The sequence below is a fragment of the Convolutriloba macropyga genome, chromosome 1 (assembly GCF_964194025.1).
Source record: "Convolutriloba macropyga chromosome 1, txConMacr16.3, whole genome shotgun sequence".
NCBI classification, from domain to species: Eukaryota; Metazoa; Xenacoelomorpha; order Acoela; family Convolutidae; genus Convolutriloba; species Convolutriloba macropyga.
The window spans coordinates 63,963,993-63,988,804 of NC_134468.1; the positions used below are offsets into that span (position 1 = coordinate 63,963,993).

The 24,812-nt window shown below is 32.4% G+C and overlaps 1 pseudogene; it reads left to right on the plus strand.

Moving 5' to 3' along the window:
* The window catches only part of LOC142345711 (kalirin-like), a 56,417-nt pseudogene that overhangs the window by 24,056 nt on the left and 7,549 nt on the right, over positions 1 to 24,812 (plus strand).

Here is a 24,812-nt window from a genome sequence, read left to right on the forward strand (position 1 = left end):
TTTTTAATATTTCGTGCACCATTTGGGCGTAAAGTATCAGGCAAAAACTCGATTAGGCGAGAGGAACTGTACTGAACTAAATTCTGAACTAAAGTTTTGGTGAAATTAGGCAAAACCCATTTTATAACTTAGAAGATGTCCTGCAATATCCACTTGGTAAAATAATCTAGTCACGCAATTGTAACAAATGGCTATGTAGAAAAGTAGTTTGCAAAATCAACCAAAAGGTGACAAGAGTTATCGAGTTTTGAGCATTATCTCGGTATAGTGTATCTCCAACTCCACCAATTTACATTTTTTCCACCGGCATTCTATTTTTTTTACATTTAAGCTATTGATATTTAATTTTTGGGCCCTAAGGTGGCAAACAATCGATTACACAGAAAAAAATTTTTTAACCAGAAATTTTTTAATTATTTGCAAAAATTAGCCGAAAGGCAAATAAAATACTTGAAGATCGTATTCAAAATACACTGGCGCTTGAAAGTACTCGAGATTCCTTTACAATCCTTTTTACAAGAAACAGAATTAAAGAAGCGCATGCAAAATTATACATCCCTCGCTAATATTTGGTCGCTAAAAACAGCGGTGAATTTTAGCACAGAGATTGGAGAACATAATTCAAGAAAGATTCGTTGTATTAATCAAAACAGCATACAGCTAAAATTTTGAAAAGATAAAATTTTGACTAGAATGTCATAATTGCTGGTTGGACATATAGTGAAATGCTGCAAGAAGTTAATATCTACTTTTAAAATGCAGCTATTAATTGATGAATAAAGAATGATCACCCACTGACAATTTTTAGGGACTTTTGAGTACTTTATAGGGTCATGTGGATGTTGAAATACCACTATTAAGCGTATTAACTGTTAATTGTCAAATTTCTACAAAACTTCAGCTCCAAATTTTTTTACTAAGGGCTATAAAATTTTTGTTTGCTTAATCTAGCGTTCTTCTAATATCTCACGTATCTAATTTTAATCGTTCACTTTCCTTTCCCTGCTGGAAATCAAAATCATTGGTCGTCATGACACTTCGTAGAGTAAATGGAAAATAAAACATTAAAAAAGATGTGTTTTGCTTTTAACGACTCTTTTGCTATAAAAACTGCTGTTAGGGACAATTGCTACTTTATTGCATCGAGTGGACTTGGAAGTATCTTTTTGAATTGTTTCAACTGATTTTCTTGCAATTTTAAGAAAAATTAAGTTTAAGATTGTAGTATAATGCCCATAAAGATCACGTTCGCCTAAAACAGCCCCCCCCCCTGCATCAGATAAGCACCAAACCGCAGCAACAAAATATTACTTTTTTCCACAATTGTTCCTCTAATTGACAAAAGGACTAAAATTTTTGAATTATGGTTTAGGTGATAATTTGATTCATAAAGATTATAGCTGCAAAGATCTATAGTGCTATAATGGTGCCACAGTGGTATAAGAGGCACAAAGTTTGCGTGCGGATAGTGGTTCATGTGCCACAGTGCCATAGAAAACTGTCTATTACTTGAAATTGTAAGATCCAAATTACAACTCTTTTAACTTTTTTAAACTAGCCACCGCTTATCTTACACATTATAGCAAAAAATTTACTGGCCCGGCCTCCACATACTTTTATTGATTCTACTGGGGATGCAGTGTTTGTACTTGTGTTTAGATGAGATGCCTGCCCAGGAGGGGTGGGTACCAGGGAAGTGTCTGGACATGATGTATGTGAACAGGAATGACAGTTATGTCTCTCTCCATACTGCACTCTCCACCCACTCAATCACCTCCTTCTGTTCTTCTGCCATCACCAGTGCATCCAATGCTACAACCACCCCGAACAGCCCTCCTGCACACTCTACTGGTGCTGGCCCTGATCACCCTCTTCACCCCCACCACCACAACATGTAAGTTATCTACAAATATAAATCGTGCACAAATGCAAAACGACAAGCGTAGTTGCATAGCTTGGGATAGAAGGCCAACTTGTTCAAGCTTCTTATTCATGGAAGTCCAACTAACCGCTGGACGCAATTCAGGTCTAAACACAGGGCGCAATTCTTTCTTTAGCTTCCAAATTGATACGCGGTGACAAATTGACAACATTGACAAATTCTAGAAAATTTACTCGAGCAAATGTACATTTTGCTAAACAAGCATTAGTTTGTTCTTACACCGTGATGAAAAAAAATGTTCACGGGGAAGAAAGAAACAGTTCTGAAGCATTTTTAGCAATAAGTTTATCTTAATTGATCACCAGTCGACATATCGACAGAATTAAGGGCTCTAAATCTACACTTCTAATACGTATTATCATATTTTAATAACAGGTCCCAAACACTCAACAGACAGCGGAGTTACCAGAAGAACAAGGGACAACATCCCCCCTCGTTCCCTCCTCCCCCTTTGCCCCTCTCCAGACACCTGTCAGTGACGTCACCACACTCTTCCTCCACTCATTGGATTGGACAGCTTAGTGACCCAATCAGAGGTCTGGGAGGCATATGTTTTAATCTGCTTTTTCGGAAAAAATATGCAACCATATTTGATTATGATGAATTTGAATCACATTCTCTTTATTGCAACTGATTCGAACTAGTCTAATTAAAAAAAAAACATTCTGATAAGTTTAGTGGCAGTCAAAAATTTCTAATTTTCTAAGTTGGTTGATTTAAGAGCATTTTTTGAATAAGATGCTCGCGTACCTAGTATCATTTGAAATGGTCTTTTTGCATCTGGGAAATATGGTTCACAACTTTGTTAGCTGAGAATCTTGTTAAGTCTTACCGCACTTTCAAAAAAGACTTATTTGGTCTAATAATAACGTTTCGCTCTTTTGAATTATGAGTTGCAATAGTTAGTGCAATGTTCTTGGTAAAAACGGCGAAAGCTAAAACAGGCCAAAAATTTATCTAGTAAAAGTGGCTTTATTTATAGGTGATAGTTCATCTCTATCGTCTTCGTTTGCCCAGCTGCAGATTTCTCCCGGACCATCGCCAGAGGTGGAGAAGCGGAACAGCACTGGCAAGTCTCCCTGGAACACACTCACCAGAAGCAGGGACTCAAGTGTTGCCAACTACGCCAAGGTGAGAACTTGACTCTTACGAAAAGAAAACAATATGTATAGTAAAAGCCTTATACGTTAATAATTCTGATTTTGTTCCGTTTGCCGATGACGTTGATGAAATTAAAACAGAAAGGAACAACGACCAAATATCAATTTGGAGGCTGTAAATGGAAAACAAGCTCAGTGTAGGCGACATCTTGCAATCAATGTTCCGACCCCTCTTGAGGGGGGAGAACTATATACTCAAATGGGTTTTTTTTGTCAGACAATTTTGACCGATCGATATTTTCATCGTACAGAGTTGTGAATGGTATCATTAAAAAGCCCCTCCAGCGCAGAATACGGAATTAAAAAGATTTCTTTGAATTTCGTATTTTACAGGGAATTATCGAGGTTTGAAGTTTTGTGAATAATAGACGGATTTCCGTTGTTTTTATTCACATTTTCCGGAATTTCGCCTAAAATATCGTCAATTTTGCTAAAAATTGTAAGAATTGTTAACAAGAGTACTGTTGATTTTATTTTTAGAGGCAAAAAAAGTAAATTTGACTAATTTGATAAATTTTTGCTAAAAATTTCACAATTTAGATTTTTTCGTCAAAAATTGTCCGAAATAAGCTTTTTTAGTCCAATTTGAGTAAGTTTGCCGGGAGTGCACACCCCAAAATTAACAAACACAATCTTTGTAAACTACAAAGGGAGCTAGTTTTACTTGCACTTCCATTGAGAGTAGTCTAGAATCAAAATTTTTCCGTTTTTTGGTAACTTTACTCTATTATTATCAAAAACGCAACATTTATTTTTGATCTTTTAACTGACCAATTATTTAGATCTAAAGCATTCGAAATAATTGAGTGTTCTAAATGGACAAACAGCAAAAGCGGGGCTTGTTTTGATTCAATCTCGGACTGTTACATTCCAAAAGAGTGGTCTAGAATCAAAATGTTTCCGTTTTTTGGCAACTTTACTCTACTATTATCAAAAACGTAGCATTTATTTTTGATCTTTCAACTGACAAATTATTTTGATCTAAAGCATTCGAAACCATTGAGTGTTCTAAATGGACAAACAGCAAAAGCGAGGCTTGTTTCGATTCAATCTCGGACTGTTACATTCCAAAAGAGTGGTCTAGAATCAAAATGTTTCCGTTTTTTGGCAACTTTACTCTACTATTATCAAAAACGTAGCATTTATTTTTGATCTTTCAACTGACAAATTATTTTGATCTAAAGCATTCGAAACCATTGAGTGTTCTAAATGGACAAACAGCAAAAGCGGGGCTTGTTTCGATTCAATCTCGGACTGTTACATTCCAAAAGAGTGGTCTAGAATCAAAATGTTTCCGTTTTTTGGCAACTTTACTCTACTATTATCAAAAACGTAGCATTTATTTTTGATCTTTCAACTGACAAATTATTTTGATCTAAAGCATTCGAAACCATTGAGTGTTCTAAATGGACAAACAGCAAAAGCGGGGCTTGTTTCGATTCAATCTCGGACTGTTACATTCCAAAAGAGTGGTCTAGAATCAAAATGTTTCCGTTTTTTGGCAACTTTACTCTACTATTATCAAAAACGTAGCATTTATTTTTGATCCTTCAACTGACAAATTATTTTGATCTAAAGCATTCGAAACCATTGAGTGTTCTAAATGGACGAACAGCAAAAGCGAAGCTTGTTTTGATTCATTCTTGGACTGTTACATTTCAAAAGAGATTCGAATTGCAATCAATCGGCCTTTTTTTATAAAAAAGTTTTGACGTTTTCATGTTAGTTAAAGAACAGAACAATTCACATCAAAGCTCACTGTTGATAGATCCAAATGTCTTCCAAAAAATTTCAAAATTAATGTATCTACCTTTCTTACTCGAATATCTTATATTTTATTTTTAAAAAGGTTTGTTTTTTAAAAAAACGATAGCTTTTTTGAACTTTGCCACTATTTTTCTCTCAATTTTGTCAACTTGTAGCTTAGTGTCAGCAAACAAAGAATGCTTCTTCTTCATCTTCTTTCTAATGAATTAAAATTTAATCTTTTTTGCGGTTTTACGCGCTAAGTTAAGGATTTCTGGATTTGATACTATTGGATCACATATATTTTTTAATTTGTAGGTATTTGGGGCCCTTTTTCACGTTTATTTTCGCGTTTTGCCACGTTATCACATTATTGATAGTTCACATCCTATTTTATTGGCGTTCAAAATAAGGCAGAATTGAACCGTTAAAAGTCTTTAAAAGCATAGATTATGATTTTCACGGCTTCGTGAGCCTTTGTTTTGATTTGAGTAGATAGCTGATGGCTTTCATGACTTTTAAAACAATTGTTTTCAAAGATGAAAAACTCTTTAACGTTGTTTAACTTCGCATATTTGTTCTTTTTTGTCAATATGTTGTCTAGTTGTGTAAATTACAAGTCACATATGACATAATTGTTGTCGAGGGATGGTGCAAGTTTACAAAATTGTTTGTTTTAAAGAATTCGTTATGAGTTTAATGGCTTCGACAGTTTTCGCTCAAAAAGTAAACTAATTTTTGATTTTTGTATATTTATAACGTTCTTCTCGTAGTCATAAGACATATTCTGACTAATTACAGTTCTCGTGCGCTTAATTTGGAGAAAAGAGCGAATCTATTTAAATATTTCATATTGTAGCTAATGACTGTCATGACTTTCAAAATAACTGTTTTTGAAAAAAGACCCGAAGTGTTAATGAACTTTGCCCCTTTTCTTTTTTTGGTCTACTGGTTGCCTATTCTCATTAATCAGAAGGCCTATACCGTATTTTTGACTTTCAAGCAAGGCTCAATTGAACATATTTTGAAGGGCTAAAATTCGCTTTACGGCTTCGACAGCGTTCTCTCGCTAGTTTTAATTGAACTTTTTGTTGTGTCAAGCTGTTGTTCTTTTTGTAACCGTATAAAAAATTGGTTAATGACAGATCTTAATGCCTTCCTATAGAGAAGGGTGGGATCATAAACATGTTGGATGTTTTCATTTGCCATCTAAATGTTTTCCTTACTTTAAAATTAATTGTGTTTAAAAATATAAGCCAATTTTTTTATCATTGCTCTTTTTTTGTTCTTTTTTGACTAATTGTTACCGAGACTTTGTATAGAGTGGTCCCATACCTTCTCTAGTGAACAACCAGATATTTTCTTTAGTTTCAGTTTTATCCCACGCTATTTTGAGCTTGTTAGTAAGATTTTGGACATATAGTAAGCTTATTAGTACAATGAACATAAAATTTTGGATGTACTTAATGTTTGTTGTTGTTGTTGTTTGATTTTGTTGTTCATCTTGACTTGCTTTCTCAATAATGACTGATTTCATGACTCTAATGCGGCATTTTTTACTTCACTGAGTTATTTACGTTGGAGGCGACTTTGTTCATACACATTTTCTATTTTGAAAAAAATTGAATTTTCGGGTTTTCTATATGTTCATCATTTGGTAAACATTTATTCCAAAATGTGGATGAGCGGGGTTGGAACTTTATGTGCAAACGCACATTACTGAGCCTCCTTTTATTGATAAATAATCAACTTTTGAGCTTGTTTTGCGTTCAAAAACTGGGCTTTATCCTTGTTCCGATCTTCCATGATAGAGGGGTGCGAAACTTAATATCAGCACGAATTTGCCTATACAAATTTCAAACCAATTTTGGCCGATAGATATCATTTGCTAAAATACACAACAGTGGTACAATTTTTTAAAGAAAAAACTTTGGAAAAATTGAAGAGATTGTTGAGAAGTTATTCTCTACTTTTTGATCTCTAGAAGAAAATTGGAGCGTTCGATTCTTCGAAAATATTTCGTTTTTCTCTCACTTTCACGTTTTGAACACAATTTGAACCATGCCATAACAAAATTATAGATAAGTATATGCAGTAAATGTTTCAGAAGATAAAAGTACAACAGAAAAATCCATCCAATTTTAAAAGTTGGCTCAAATATCACAAAAAGGTAGTATAGAATCAGTTAGTATTGAATGCAACGTATGAAATTTAGAAGGAACTTAAACAAAAAACAATGAAGAGGCTACTTCATTAATTTATTCAAAAATTCCAATTGTCTAACAATCTGTTGAAGCGCAACTAAACACGCAAGAGATGTTACAAATTTTCGAAGAGGTGATTCTCAGTGTGCTCATATTCAATCATTGTCCTCTTTTATAAGAACTTTAGTATGCACCAACTTTTAAAACCAAAACAGCTAATGTGGAAATGTTTCGAAAGGACTGCTTTCAAAATGAAATTCGAGTTAGCTCATTTTAAAGTTTTTGAACCTCTATCAGTCTCCTATCAGTACTCTTTTACCATTATAAGTCTCCGCAATGTAAAATTAAAACTCTATTAACTTTCAGCCCGGTCTATTATGCAATCGGCTGGAGGGCGTACACTAAAAGAGTAAAAATTGTCGCAAATTTTTGTTCTGCAAGATAACAAAAAAAACATAGCAGGACAAGTCCTGACGTACAATTCAAAGAATTTTCATTGACTAAACAGAAAAACTAGACCTAGAATGGACTATGAGTGAATTGAGAAAACTATTTTAAAAAAAATCAGATCAAAAAATAAGAAAAAAAAACAAAAAAACAATGTCAAAGTGCCGCATGTGAACAAACAAACCACTAGCGAGAAATGAAAACTTAATTCAAACAAAAAACTAGGCCTAGAAGGAGCTGTGAATGGATTGGGAAAACCAGTTAGAAAAAAATCCGGTCCAAAAACTCGAAAAAACAGTAAAAATCAGAGTGAAATTGCCGCATGTGAACAAAAAAACCACTACCGAGAATCCGAATTTTTGTTCAAACACCATTTTCGCACTCTACTTTAAAATTAGAGCGAAAAAAATTCACGCCGCAAAACCATTCGCTTTTTCGCTCCATTTCCTGTTTCGGCGTGACCAAAATCACTACTCCAATTTGACTTCAAAAATCATGAAAATTTGTGAACAGATCTTAAAAACATAGCCGGAAGAATTCCGGAAGCGACCCGGAGCACCAAAACTTCACAAAAAGCTGAAGCCATTACCTTTTGTATTAAACCATTAACTCATTACCTCCGCGGGTCTGATCTAAAAATCGGTGAAATTTAAACCACTGTCACCAAGAGAAAGAAAATTCAGCAAAATTTTATTATTGAAAACGTTTGGTAACGTTAAAAAAGTCTGAAATATTTAGGATGGTAAAAAAACTGATAGCCTGACAAAGCTGACAGGGCCATCAATTGCCCTCAGATAATTAATGATTCTAATATCAAAACGATCGCGAAAGCAAACCGCAGAGAAAAACTTTTCAAAAAAGACAGGAAAGTCAAAATTATTCAAAAAAGAGTGCTCAAACTTAAGAATCAGAGAACCACTACAATTAGATTTCTAATCACGGCAATTAAGACAAAAATAATACATGATTCTTCCTTGTTGTATATATGCTAGACAACAAGATTTCATACTAGTTCAAAATTTAAATTAATCATAGAAAACAAAAGCAACAGAATAGTATTCAAAGGCAAACAATCGTCTAAAAACAATACCCAGTCCGGAAAAAAATTGCAATGAATAGTAATAAGTCGAAATGTTGGAAAAGACTTTCTAGCAAACTCCCAGTACTGCCTTATTTTGAATTAAATCAATTGCAAACCGAAGAAACCAATATCTAAGAAAAAGCTGAATTCATTCAATTTTTTAACAACTAAAAAAATCAATATAACGAAAACAAAAGTAGGTGCCACGACATAACTAGAATGATACAAACGAGAATGTGAAGAATATGGACACAATGTTAGGAACATCGTAACAAAAAGACCAATTCTTGATTTTTGAAAGTTAAAAATCAAATTTAAAAAAATCAAGAAAAACGAGTACATTTCATTGATCAGCATTCGAGACATAGAAAAGACAACGAGCCATTCGAGACAAAAATACAGCTTGCTGAACAGAATAAAACAAGAAAAAGCAGAATTCAGACATACGAAACAATGAAACATTTTGCAAAAAAGTGGTCACAAAATATTTAAGACTGCATTTATGAAAAAAATTTATCTGTTTTTTCAAAAACCTAACCCTAAAAAGATTGAATTTTTATTGAAACGAAATTAAAGTCCCTCATCTTCCCCAAAATACTATTTCTAGTAATTAAAAGCAAAATACAAACAAAAAACTGAAAAAAATTGCAAAAAAACTACGAAAATCGGATTAGCAAATGTACAATTTTATGAAACAAAATTACATCGAGGTAGAAAGAGGCATTGAGTATATGAATTATCAAAGGGAAGTTTCCATATTAAATGATTTTTGACAAAAAACAGCTAAAAGATCCAAAAATGAAGAAATTAATAGAAAAAAGCCAAAAAATAACTTAAAAAATCAAGAAATATGTGCCAATTTCGCATTTGAAACGCAATTTCAGGCTATGCAAATTACTGTGCTAACAATTTCCCGGGTTTACTTTTCAGCATAGCATCGATTAAAAATTATTTCTACAAAAAACCAAATTACAAGCAACAAACTAGGCTACTTAGACGAAAAAACGGCTAAAAACGGTTATCTATATGTGGCATTCAGTCAAAAACTACTTTTCAATGTCAAAAAGTCATTCACTAAACCCAGCGCATGATCAAAAAACTTCTCTCGCTCAGAAAAAATTAGTTCACACTGCAATTTTACTCGCTTTCGCTTTTAGGTCAAAACATCGTCTGAACGAATAGTACTTCCGGTAAAAAAAAACCTTAAGAAAACCAATACTCCTCTTCGAGTCCTAAAAAAAAGAGAGCGCCCCAATACAATTCAAATTCTTTGAATTGTAATAATTAAGGCTCAGGTGAAAAGTAAAAAGCAATTATTTTGCATTAGGTTTTTTCGGTTTCTTTTTCGCGTCTCAAATTTCAATTAAACAACTATAGGGACTGCTTGCATTGAACAGTTTTTAGTGAGTATTTATCTTAATCTGTTTGTTAATGCAATATTTCATTTAATTGTATTACAAACTTTTGATCTCATCGTTTTTGCACTGAATTTTTGTTCTCAGAAACAGGATGAACAGTTTTAGCCCGATGGGCATAAAATTGCAGGGCTTCTTTCTCAAATATTCTATGAAACTTTTAAGTGTACAATTAGCCCAAGTTGCTCATGAGAATTAAAAATTTGTTAAACAAAACGTTTAGGCAAAACTGAGTATTCAATTTACATTACCGAGTCTGCTTCAATGTTCAAAAGTGCGAACGATCCAATTAACAGAAAAAATGATAGTGGCAACTTGAATATGTACTTTTTTTCCTGGGAAGAAACATATTGATACAATTTGACAGTGATCCGAAGACACGCTTTCAAACAATCTTTCGATAATGTTAGACTGTTGAATTTGGAAAATTGGACAGTTTCCAAAACAGTAATTTTAAATAAAAACAACTTTACTGTTTATTCATTTCAATATCCTCCTACGTTCGAACATTTCTGTGACTTTCGTCAATATTTTTTCTGACGCATGAGCTTTCACGCTATTTAGAAATTTTATTCAATAACTTCTGGCTCATTTTTTACAAACAATTTTAGTTGACTTCAATGTTTACGTGGAACGAAAAATTATTATTTAATCAACAATTTTCTGTTAAGAAGTTTTGAGCAAAAAAATAAGTGAAATGGTCAGAAAGACAAAAGAACACGCGATGTCTTTTTTCAAACAAAAGTTAATTCGAGCGTAAATTTAAATTTTTTAGTTTAATCAAAAAATAGAAGAAAATGAAGTCCATCCCAACACGATTATTGTTCCGAGCCCTCTTGAGGGGGGAGGAACTATATACTCAAATAGGTTTTTTTGTTCAGACAATTTTGGGCGATCGATATATTAATCATAGAGAGTTGAGACTGGTATCATTAGAAAGCATGTCAAGCGTAGAATATGGAATTAAAAAGATTTTTTTTTTTCGTTTTTTTTACAGGGAGTTTTCGGAATTTTTCATTAAAATTTCGCCAATTTAGCTGAAAAAAACATTAAATTTGATAAAATTTTTCAAAAGGTGTTGTTAACTTATTTTTGAAGACGAAAAAAATACTGTGGACAATTTTTATTTAATTTTTTTGTAAAGAATTCAGGATATATACTACAAAAATCAGACTTTTTCATCAAAACCAGCACGAAATAATTTTTTTTTGTTCACTTTGATTCACTTTGCAGAAAGTGCACACAAAAACGACACTAACACAATCTTTGTAGACTCAAAATGGGGTTATTTCTACATCAACTTCCGTTGAGAGTGCTCTGTAATTAAAACTTTGCCGTTTTTTGCTAACTTTACTCGTCGATTATCAAAAGCGCAGCATTTGTGTTTGATTTTTCAGCTGAAAAAATTCTATATCGATGAAATTCGAAAAAATAAGTGTTCTTAATGGATGAACAACATTAGCAGTGCTAGTTTTGGACCAATCTTGTACTGTTAGAATCCAAAAATAATTCGGATTGTATTCAATCGGTTTTTTTTATTTAAACAATTTGGTCCTTTTTATATTAATTAATTGACAGAACAATTCAAATCAAAGCTCACTAGTGATAGGTCCAATTGACTTCCTAATTAGCTCCAAATTAACGTACCTGGTTTATTACTTGCAAGCTTGAAAAATGGCTTATAGAATTTTGCCTCCATTTTGATATTAAATTGGTCAACTTGTAGCTTAGCGTCAGCAATGAAAGAAAGCTTCTTCTCTCTACCAAATTCAAATTCAATCTTTATTTCCACTTACGCCTTAACTTATGGTTTTTCGCCTTTGATACTACTATATTTCATATTCTTTTTTAAATTTTATTTATTTGCCTATGTTTTCTAGTTTTGTCACATTATCACGCTTTTGACAGTTCATATATCACATTGTTGGCGTTCAAAATGAAGCACAATTGATAATATTAAAACCATTAAAGATATAGATTCTGGTTTTAACGGCTTCCACACTACTTTCTCGAACCATTTAAATGAATTTTTTTTTATTTTTGTCTCTAACTGTCGTTTTTACTTTGTCTTTTTAGTTGTTTGAAATTTTCTGTACAATGGCACGGTTTCATTGGATTTTCATGGAAAAATAGATGAGACGATATTTTGATATTAGTAGATAGCTGATGACTTTCATGACTTTGAAAACAATGGTTTTCCAGAATAAAAATAAAGACTTCGCAATTTTGTTCCTTTTATTGTCTGTTTGCTACCTAGTCTCGCTTATTACAGGCCAAATATGACATTTTTGTTCTCAAGCAACGGTGTCAAGTTGAATGGGTGTCACAAAATCTAATGGTTTTAAAGAATTCGTTATGAATTTACTGGCTTCGACACGGGTTTTTCCCAAGAAAAATAAATTTTGTTTGATTTTGTCATATCTGACGTTCCTTCTGTAGACGTAAGATATTTTCTGGATAAATGCAGGTCTCAAGAGCTTCCTTTGGACGATTAAACAAACCTATTTAATTATTTCGTTTTGTGATTAAGGGCTTTCATGTATTAGGAAATAATTTTACCTAATTTTACATTTTTTCTTTTTTGTCTACTTATTACCTAGTTTCTTTTAAAACAATTCGCATAATACATTATTGTGTTTAGAGAAGGTGTAATCGGTTAAATTTTGAAGGCCAAAGTATGGCTTTAAGGCTTCGAAATCGTTTTCTGGCAAGTTTTAATTGATTTTTTGTTTGTTGTCTATCTGTTGTTCTAAACGCATAAAAAATGAAATACCGAACGTTCTTAATTCCCTTCTATAGAACCATTGGCAATTGTAAACGTACGGGATTTTTTAGTTGATTTCTAATGATTTTCATTACTTTTAAATAAACTGTTTTTCATAATTATAAGCGAATTTTTCATTTTACTGTTTTTGTTCTTTGTCTTATTGTTACCAAGCCTTATTATGGACTGGTCCCATATCTTTTCTGTTGAATTGCAACTTATTTTGTTTATTTTCAGTTTTATCTAACGCTATTTTGACCTTTTTATTAAGTTTTGTCTTTTAAAACGGACAAAAATTTTTTGATGTAATTATTTTTTGTTGTTGTTGTTTGATTTTGCCGTTCGTCTTAACTGGCTTTCTTACTATTGGCATATCTCGTCAATCTAATGCATCATAATTTACTTCAATGAGTTATTTGCTTTTGAGGCTATCTTTTCGTTCATACATCAATTTTTTTGAAAAATAATTGAATTTTCGGGTTTTTCTATCTGTTCTTCATTTGGTAGACAATTATGCCAAAATTGTGGATGAGCGGGATCGGAATCTTATGTGCGATCGCACATTACCGAGCCCCCTTGTTTATGAATAAAATGAAAATAGTTCCGAAAATTAAGATCTTTTACTGATCATAAAAAAGCATCATCAAAAATATGATTAATATAATTCAGCTCTTTTGTGATCTCAACAGAACTAAGGATAATATGTCACATAGTGTATTAAAATTTGATGGAACTATTATATAACATATTATAGAGTTGTAACATTTGATAATATTGTAATATAAATTTGCAATGATTGATAAAGCTATTATATAAGATATGATATTTTTGAAAAACTGGTAATAAGAGAAAACTTTTAATGAGATAGTTGTAATCCTACCAATTTTGCATGTTTTTCGATCTATGACATTCAGGATCCAAAAGATGAAAATTTCAGGATAACAGCTTTTGATCTACTTAGATTGTGAAGATCAAATTATTCTAAGGTCAGATTAGTTTTAAAAGGAATCTTCTAGTACTAAGTTTTAATATTTTTTCCAATAAAAGGTTGACAACAAACGTATGAACTAAGCTTCATATTTATAGGTTTACATCAAGTCCGAATGAAAAGTTGTTCTTTAAAACACTTCCTGTACAAATTCATCTGCATTGGCATTTCCAGTAACGAATTGTCGTACTATTTCAAAAAACTGCACTCAGCATTTTGTACTTTCTGTGTTTCTGTACTACTTTACTGCTCAACATAAATGACCGACTATTAAATTACTTATAGATAACAACCAAAATACACTGAATAGTAGACACGTGATCCTAACGATGCTTTGCATTCGGGATTGCTGAGTTGTTGATTTGATTTAAATGCACGTATTGATAACAGTTCTCTGGACTGAGAACTGGATATTTAAATAAAACAAGAACTTACAAGACAATTTAATGACAGCGAAAAAGTTTTCATATCTCTCAACAGCAACAACCATTTGCCTTCGCCATAGCTATATTGATTGCAACCTTGATATTAATAGGGTGCTAGTAACGTAATCAATGAGTTGGATTGGATCTTTCAACAATACACCCCCCCCCCCCCCCCGGGTTCCTGATACAGAATCTCTACCCCTATCGTAGCTATACTTATAATCATATGCCATTAGACTACAGTTCAGATAAGTTAATATTTCGATAAACGATAGCGGACCGCTGTTTACGGCCATGCCTCTCATGCAAAGTGGGGCCTGATCCGGAACTCACGGCTCGTCATATATCGCGGCGACGCGAGACTGATTTTTGAATTAATTGGGAATAATGCTCCAAAACCATAAAAAGGGCGACAAGGTTACGGTTACGGTAAAGTTGATGTAACTTAAGGTTCGTTAAGGTAAGGCAAAACCACCAGAACGTTTCTTCAGGTAAAGTAGGGTGTTTTTAACACTTTTTATTGTGAACAACTTTCTTTTTTTTTAATTATTTTTACTTTGATCTGCGCATTCATGACAAACTACTCAACAAATAGCGTAGTACACCTTCCTGATTTTTTGCTTAAACACCTGACAGTTCAAGCATTGCCAAAATAACTTTAATTATGGCGACTTAACAACCGCAGAAAACGGTGAAAAGTGCTCGCGTTCAGCAGCCTGTTGTGAAGTTTTTCTGCAAACAAATGATCATAATTAGTTCTACTTAAAAACTGCCTGTTAAATGGCTACTCAAGATTTTCAAGATTACAATTTTACATTCTTTTAGACGTTTACATTTTTCAATAGTGTAGCTTATTTTAAGTATACCGAGTACAAATGCTTTCTGTAGGAAAAGCATAATTTACAGAAAATGTACGTCTCCGCAAAATGGGAGGATGCCGGTAGAACCCAACGGGCGCAGAGCAGAATTTCATACAATAGACTCAAAGCTGAATTTTTCCCCCGTGCGTTGATCTTGAATTTATTGCTTTAAAGGCATTTTCGTAAACAATTACGTACAAAATAGCGGAGGTGGGGTGGGGGGGGGGGGGGGGGTGAGGAGCGGAGCGCAACCCGACAGCACACCTTAAATATTAAGCCACAAACACAACTAAAAAATTAAGCCACAACTACAACTAATTAATTCTCCATTTCTAACATTTGCTGTACTTTAATTTAAACCACTGATTATTTGGCCAATAAAATTTAAGAATTCGGCTGTGATTCTCATTTTTTCTCATTCGGCTCTGCGCCCATGCGGCTCTATAATTCCTAGTTCCCCTATTGAAAAATGCTGCACTATTAAAATATGTGAAATATTACGTGAATATATAGTTTATATGCCTTAATTTCGGGTGAAGTACTGCTTATATTTCTCATTTCAAAAGAAATAACTGGATTGAATTTCCGCGTAAAAAAGAAACAATGATCAGATGAATTCAAATTACCTTAATTTTTGATATTGCGAGCACGATATCAAGTTGGAGTCTCTGCAAAGAGTCGTTGCACAGAACTAAAATAAAATTTCGAACTGTTCTGTACCAGTACTCAGTTCAACTATATTTCAACAGCACAAATAATGCCAAAATTTGAAGTTTGTTTTCTTGGGGTCACCACGGGTCACATTTGCTCAACCTTTGAAGCACTGATTCCTGGACAATTGCATTAATTTGGTTGAGCTCCTCACTCAGTGGTAGTTTTATTGTTCCGACACTTTAGTGGGGGGAGGAACTATATACTCAAATGGGGTTTTTTTGTTCAGGCAATTTTGGCCGATCTATGTATTCATCGTAGAGAGTTGGCACTGGTATCATTAGAAAGCCGTCCACCGTAGAATTCGGAATTAAAAATATTTTTTCTATTTTTTTTATTCGGGCGTTATCGAGGTTTAAAGTTTTGTGAATAGTAGGCGAAACTCGTTGTTTTTATTCACATTTTCCGTATTTTTACTCTAATTTTCATCAATTTTGCTAAAGTTTGTTAAAACTGTTAGCAACAACGCTATCGGTTTTACTTTTATGGATAAAAGAGGCTTGCCAATTCGTTCTATTCGAGTCTTTCGGTCGATATTTTTGTTATTTTTCGAATTTGGGATTTTTTAATTAAAAATAGTTCCAAATACGCTTTTTTATCCAAATTTGTTTATATAGGCCAGAGGTATAGACCTAACGTCTGCTGCCATAGCCCTAGAAAACTCCAAATAAGAGAGTTGTCCCTTCGCTTGCTCTGGGTGTCTTCTGCCAAACTTTCGAAAAATTATGTCAATAATTTTAGAAAAATGCCAGATTTATTTTTGGTTTATTCAAATTTTTTTTCCTATTTGATCTATTTCGCAAACAAATAAAATAATCAATTGTTTTTGTAGGACGAGCAGCAAACTCAGGGCTATTCTTGGACTCATTCTGGATTCTTATAATCAAAAACTTCGGTTTACATTTGGGCGAGGTCTTTTTCAAAACATTTTTCGCATTTTTGTGATGTTAATTACTGACGATAATGAATTCAAGTCCAGGCCCAATTATTGACAGAACCAATTTGCAACTATGAGGCATACAAATATTTTTTATGTCTGCAAAGAATCTATTTTTTTCATGGCTCTGACAGTGTTTCCTTAATTTTTAATTAATTTTGTTTTGTTTTCGTTTATCATTCTTTTTGGCATCATGACTTCGTCTTATTAATCCAAGATCATATAAGTTTTGCTATGAGTTTTAGATGAACCTATAAAAAAGCTTCCAATTGTTATATTTTGACTCTGTTATGAGTTTGGATAAATTTTTTAAAGTTTGCAATTTTTTTAAATCCTATTTTTGTCCACATGTAGCTTAGTATGAATATACACAGGGTTAAACTTGTTAAAAGTGAAATAAAAAGTATTCCACATTTTAGTTTAATATTTAACCCCGTTAATTTCTTTGCTTTCTTAATACAGAATATAGTTTTTTTTCATTAATTCATTTTTGTGTTTTTCTTTTCAGTTTGTTATTTGATCCCTTTCCCAAAAAGAACAATAAAGAAAACATCAATTCCCGGCATTGAAAAAATTTGCAATTAAAATTTTTAAAAATTTCAGCGCTCAGATTATTTTTTAAAGGCTTCGAAGCCTTTAAAAACATAAATTTTAAAGGTTCTCTCGAAAAGCTTTTCGAGTTTTTTTTGATTTTGCATTTAATTGTCGTTATTTTTACTGTCGTACGGCAAATAGTTAAAACTCAAGAACCTTCATTGCCTCCCTCTTTGGTTGTTTAAACCATTCTTGCTCGGTTCAATTTGTACGGTTTTAGAGACTTCTAGTACTTTTTTTACAGAAAATATTTTTATTTCTAATTTTTTGTTCTCAGTCTCAGTAGTGACAGAACTTAGCCATTTTCTCTGTCTGCAAACAATCTTCTCGCTGCTGGTAATATTTTGACTGATGTTTTTAGAGCTTTTAAATGTGTTTATATAAGTATTATGTGAGTTTCCAATAGATTACTAAAAAGATGCATTCAAAGTCGAAGGTAAACCAATCAAAAACTCAACTTTAATTTTGTAAATTTGTTGCTTTCAATTGTTCTTCTGGCCTTACATTTTTCATGGCTTCAACACTTTCGTTTTGATAAAGTTTTCAAGAAATTTTGAGTTTCGTCCATATATGTTTTTTTTTCTTGTCGTCTTAGGATTGGATCTTACGAATAAAAAACAAAATTGATTTCCTGAGCAGTTGCAAGTCAATCGGTTTTTACTCTAAGTTGACAGTTCAAGGTTTGTTTGAGAATTGACTCTTTCTTTAAATCAGTGGATTTTTTAATTTTTTCACTTTTGTATTACTTCTGTAAATTTTTTGCTTGCTCTCTGTAACGACAGGTGGCATCTTCTTTCTAGTGACCAAGATCCAGCCTTTACAATGGTATATTTTCAACTGATGGATTCTTGACTTAGGCACTGCGCATTTTTCTAAAAAATGTGTGATTTTTGGTTATTTTCCCATGGTTTTTTTTGTTTCCTTGCCACATTATCATACTAATGGTTTGGCTCAATTGGCATTTAAAGAATTCTTCGGGAATAAATTTTTTTAACGGTTGCAACGTGCTTGCTTGTTCAATTTAGTTTTTTTTGTTTTTGCCGTGTTTTTTGTAGTCGTCTGACATATGGCGGATAATGACAAGTCTAAATTGTTTCGTTTGAGGTATAAATAAACCTTTTCACTGGAAGCAGTTGGTTTTTTGCTGGCTTTATTCAGTTTGGTTGTTTTCAAAATTAAGAGCGTACGAACTTTGCCATTTTGGCTCGTATTTGTTGACCCATTCCCGCGTTTCATATCTTATCTAAGGAAGTGCAGGGCAATTTGTTTAGTTCAGTTTTTATCTTTTTCAGTTTCCATTTTGTTTTTGAGTGTTTTGTAAAGGAAAAATTTGATCATCGAGTTTTGATTGTAACTAATAATCGCAGTTATATGATTTTTATAATTGTCTTGTCCTGTACTCTCATTAATGGCAAGTCTAATCGGCCCTCTAGCCCAGCAATTTTTTTTACTTACTTGTTTGTTACCCGATAGGTGATTTTTTGATAGTATTCAAGATTTTCCTGCATTTTTGTTTCTAATTATATACATTTAAATCAAAACGTGGATGAGCAAGGTCGGAACATTATGTGCAAATGCACATTACCGAGCCTCCTTGTTACTTTTTGAATTTCATTTTGTGATATAAAAAGTTTGGCAAAAATAAAAATAAAAAATTGAAAAACGCTCAATTCAAGTTGCCGAATAAGTTTAGCCAAGTCGTGGAAAACTTACTTTTTTGTCGGGAAAAATTTTGTCAGGCAGTCAAAGTAGAGATTATTGCAACAAAACGAAACTAATAAGAACGCTACTTGAGCGCAATTTTACCGCGACATACTGTGAAAAGCGATTTATTTTTGTACAAAAATTTTGATTCACGCGAGCTCCTTTTCAACATGCGAAAACAAGTTAGACAAAACGAAAAAACCCTAGTCAAACGGTGTTCAGTTTCTGTTATATTCTAGCCAGGCACTTGATTGATTATTATAAATCTTGATTAAGATTTTGATGAATACCGCAGATAGTTATCCATCCATCTTATGAGAGTCTTAGCAGACAGCCATCCAATTTCTGATATTCTGAGCTACAGCAAATTTTGAATTATGAAAACTTTTGAATCGCTGAGATCTTATTTGATCATCGAGATTTGATTGTAACTAATAATCGCAGTTATATGATTTTTATGATTGGCTTGTCCTGTACTCTCATTAATGGCAAGTCTAATCGGCCCTCTAACCCAGCAATTTTTTTTACTTACTTGTTTGTTACCCGATAGGTGATTTTTTGATAGTATTCAAGATTTTCCTGCATTTTTGTTTCTAATTATATACATTTAAATCAAAACGTGGATGAGCAAGGTCGGAACATTATGTGCAAATGCACATTACCGAGCCTCCTTGTTACTTTTTGAATTTCATTTTGTGATATAAAAAGTTTGGCAAAAATAAAAATAAAAAATTGAAAAACGCTCAATTCAAGTTGCCGAATAAGTTTAGCCAAGTCGTGGAAAACTTACTTTTTTGTCGGGAAAAATTTTGTCAGGCAGTCAAAATAGAGATTATTGCAACAAAAAGAAACTAATAAGAACGCTACTTGAGCGCAATTTTACCGCGACATACTGTGAAAAGCGATTTATTTTTGTACAAAAATTTTGATTCACGCGAGCTCCTTTTCAACATGCGAAAACAAGTTAGACAAAACGAAAAAACCCTAGTCAAACGGTGTTCAGTTTCTGTTATATTCTAGCCAGGCACTTGATTGATTATTATAAATCTTGATTAAGATTTTGATGAATACCGCAGATAGTTATCCATCCATCTTATGAGAGTCTTAGCAGACAGCCATCCAACTTCTGATATTCTGAGCTACAGCAAATTTTGAATTATGAAAACTTTTGAATCGCTGAGATCTTATTTGACGGAAAAAATGAGCAATTAATTGCTGCATTTTTGTTTCTAATTATATACCCATGGAACCAAACATTTAAGACTTTTGGTGGGTTTTTTATTGATAATGTTTTTGAGTCTTAGAATCACTTAGACTAACAAGTTTTGAACAAATCATCAAAACATGCGAGACTACTTTTTTGAGCTTTTAATGACAATCTGTTCAGCACTGTTGCATTACTACCTTATGCTGTCAAAACAAAACAAAATAGAACAGTTTGTTCAAACTCCAATACCGTGTACCTAAGTTGTTCGATAGTACTAAGTTAAAGTGCAGATCTACAAGGTTAACATTCAATACAACAATTTATCCAGAAAAACTCTGGCTGCTATTTGTACTTTTGAACCAAAGTAGTGCGGTGTTTTGAGAAAAAAAAACTTTAGGGCCCTCACATTATATCAGTCTTGTAAATTTTGTCTTTGTGTTTCTGAATTTTGACCAAATAACTATTTACTCTGAAAAATTATCTTGAAAAAAACAAAAGAGGTGCATCAAGTCCAGGTGCAAAAAACTATACAATCGATACAATCAACTTGAGAGCAACAAAAAAGGTAAAAATTTTTGCTGCTGTGCTAAATTTTAAATTTCATTCAGAAATAGTTCCGAGATAGGTAGCAGCTGCTATTTCTACTTTTTAAACAAAGTGTCGCGTCACTCTAACAAAAAATAATTGCCCATATTTTATATTAATTTTTACTTCACAACGGCCAAAACTTACTGAATTGATAAATTATATAGAAATAATTCAGCAGCACTATGCAAATTTATATCGTTTCAACTGATTTGTTTAGCAAACAAAGCATTATGAACATCATTGACTTTTCACATGTTTTTGAAGTTTTTCATTTTTTATCTGGTTATATGCACGTGCTCATAGTTACGTTTTATTGATAATAGATTTTTATGTTTTGAAGGTTTGTTTTTTTGGCCAAAAACTGAATAAATTAATTTCAAAAAATTTTGGTGAAAAAACAAAATGATTGGTTTTCCAATGCTCAAAAATATATTGCGGCTGATGGGATTCTTGCGACTATTGGATATCTATTTTTGCCCAATTGGCAACTTTATTACTTCTGTTAATGAAAATTGCTGGAGACTAAATAAAATCAAATTTTGCAAACTTTTTCAACCTGTGAATTTTCAAATTAAAGTTTATTAAGATTAATTTGGAATCCCAATGTTATTACCGAATTGGATTTTAATTTTTTGAATTTACTTACACGAGAATTTTTTTCTTAATTAAAAAAATTTTTGCAATTAAGGTCCTAATTTTATCTAATGTGTCATATGCGTCTCTAATTGTTTTATTTTGGTTATTGTTTTATGTTGGTTTCAACTAAGAGATATTTTTTTCATTAAAAATGTAATTCCAAAAATAACCGCCAATTTTCATTTTGTTCAATATTTATTAATTTATCTTTTGAAATTGTTTACAAATTTGTGATCAAATCAAGTAAAAAATGGAAATTTCTCTATGTATTTCTTTCAGTTTGAGCAAATAATTGTCGACTCTGTAGCAATAATCTGAAAAGTTCAAAAAATAAGCAGACAAAATTTATTACGATTGTTCAATTTTATCTTTTTCTCTCATTAAACTAGAAATGTCACTAAAATTAAACCACTGTGAAGTGTTTTGATTTTTGACCTTAATTCATCAAGTTTAATCTACATTCTGCTTCAAAAGTTTTTGAACTCTTATATAAATTGAGATGAAACATTCTTCATTAGCTTAAACTAGCAATTTTAGCTTAATTTCAGTAAGAAAAATATAACACCAACAATTCTTAAAAAAAGAATTTCAATAACGGAACCCTTCTATTAAAAAATCTACGCGTCTTCAAATGATAGCGTGTTTCATAATACCGATATCACCGATTTCATACAGGAACCTCAAATAATTCTCATAATTGTTCCGACCAATTTTATTGGGGGAGGAACTGTATACTCGACTGGATTTTTTTGAGTTTTGCTTTTGCGATGAGATAAGCAGATTGAAACATTTTTGAACGTTAACCTATTTTCCGTTGTTTTGTTCCCATTTTTCGTAATTTTTGCTTAAACCTTGGTCCAATTTTGCTAAAATGTGATCGAATTGTTAACGATAGTCTCATTGGTTTCAAGCTTAAAGATGCAAGAGAGTTAGTGAAATGTTTAAATCAACAGTTCTGACAAAATTACCTGCTAAATTTTTGAGAATTCAGAATTTCTCCTTTCTTTTTAGTAAAACATGGCATCAAATATGCCTATTTGGCCTACTTTGTCCAGCTTGACCTGTAGTGCAGACAAAAAATTGCAGAAACAGTATTTTTTCAGTCATATTTGGGCTAATTGTACCTTCGGTTCTTCAGAAAGTTATCTGGAGGCAACTTTTTTGCCGTCTTTCGCTAAATTAAAATCGATATTTATAACATAAAACGCATAGTTTATTTTTGATAAATCAACAATTTTCGTTTCCGATGCGCAACATTTCAGAACAGTTGGGCTTTTTAGCAGACCTGCAGCGATAGGAAGGCCAATTTTGGTTTAATCGTTTAGTTTTGCAATGAAAAAGGTTTCGGATTTTATTTTGTGTCTGTCCTTATTGAAATTTAAATTCTTGAATTCATTTTTTCGTCCCAATTACGAAAAACTTCTGATATTTTAAAATTTAACTAATGAAGGCTCTTCTTTATGTTTCAGTAAGGGCCAATTAAACAATATTGTTTACTTGAGTAAAGCTCGTGGTTTTTATGGCTCTGAAAAATGTTTTTTTTTTGTAAATTTTTATAGTAAATCCTGAAATTTGCCAGCATTTGATGTTTTTTGTTATGACTAAACATGATTAATCAAATATCTAATTGAGAATCGAGAGAGCTATTAGAGATACCGTCTGATGCTTTCAGTTGATACAAAAGGTTTTTTGATTTTATAACTAGATAAGTATTCAATTTTCATCATTTAATTTTGATCCAATGAATTTTTGATCAAGATAGTCATTTCAGTAACATTCAGTATTTTTCTGATATACAGGAAAAGCAGCAAGCAGGAGAAAGACCAGTTTTGGTCTATTTCTGAAATTTTGTAGTTAAAGAATCATTGGGATTGTAATGGGGGGCGCTGCATGTATTTATTTATAATAATTTTTATTTTTTTTTATTCTTTTATGTTAGTTACAGACAAGATATATAAAATCAAATCCAAATTTTTGACAGCTTGAATTTACGCGCAAAGGGAGGCCGGAGAAAATAGAGGGTAATTAGAGCGAAAAAAATATGATTTTCCGGCTTCAACACACTTTGCTTAAAATTGCTCGTCAAATTTTGAGTTCTGCCTGTATTCAGTGTGACTGTGTAGTCTTCTGACTCAGTCACACTAATGATGTGAACAATGGAATCCCCAAGCAGTAATAAATTAAAAACTTTTTCCCAATTTGTTGTTGAAAATTGACGGTTTTTAAGTATTACGGTTTTAAAAAGTTTGTTTTCTGCAAAACTAATGATTTTTTTCATATTTACCACTTTCAATTTTTTTCTGGATCAACTTAGCGTATTCTCATTGATGAGAGAGAGGTGTCATTCTTTTCAAGTGAATTATAATGTTGTCTTAATTTCTGTTTTATTATTTAAATAAAGATTTTTTGTGTTGATACTACAAGTTAAACTTTGTCATTTTTCAATATTTTCAATTTTTCGAGGTAATTTTTTGCCGTCTTGCCAGACATTAAAGCAACTTTATGACAAATTGCATATCACAATAACTGCTCTTAAATCAGGCGCAACTGAATATTTTCAATAATTTTAGTGAAAATAAGTTTTGATCTTATAGGCTTCGACACCGTTTCCTCGCAAACTTGAAAGAAATTTCTGATTTTCGCCTTTGGTTTTTTTCTGTTTGTAGTCTTACGACATTCTAGAAAATGACAGCTCCCGATTGATTTGTATACCCGGAGGTATAATTAAAGCCATTGAATGGTTTCAGTTGATAGCTAATTGCTTTCATGACTTTGAGAATAAATTTCTTTAAAAAGTGTATTAGTATTTTCTAACTTTGCCCTTCTGTTTTCTGTCTACTTGTTAATTATTGCGAAAATAGATAGGTCCCATTTTTTTGGTAAAATGCAAGTCATTTGATTTAGTTTACCTTTTATCTTATGCTATTTTGACTTTTTCATTAAATTTTTTCCAAAAAAAGGATTTTTAGTTTTGGCCGTAGGTATTGCTGATTGTTTTTATTTGACTCTGCTGTTTGTCTTGTCTCTTACACTCACTAATTGTATTCATAATCGGTACTCTAATGAGTTATTGCTATTTGTATAGTGGTTAGAGCTTAAAGCGCTTTTTTTAAATGGATAGACTATTTATTTCCAAACAACAAGTAATTTTTTTAAGTTTTCTATCTCTTCTTCATTTAGTGGACAAATAAGTCAAAATGGTGGCTCTGCAAGGTCGGATTATTATGCGCGAACGCACATTACCGAGCCTCCTTGTTCCATACTGCGCTCATAAATTTTTTCACATGCCTTTGGAAGACCTAATTACCTTCGGTTCTCGTTCACTACAGCTTATTACTACTGTGTGCTCATTCGGTGCATGGATCAAATATGACTTCAAGGAATATTTATGGTTTCTTTAGTT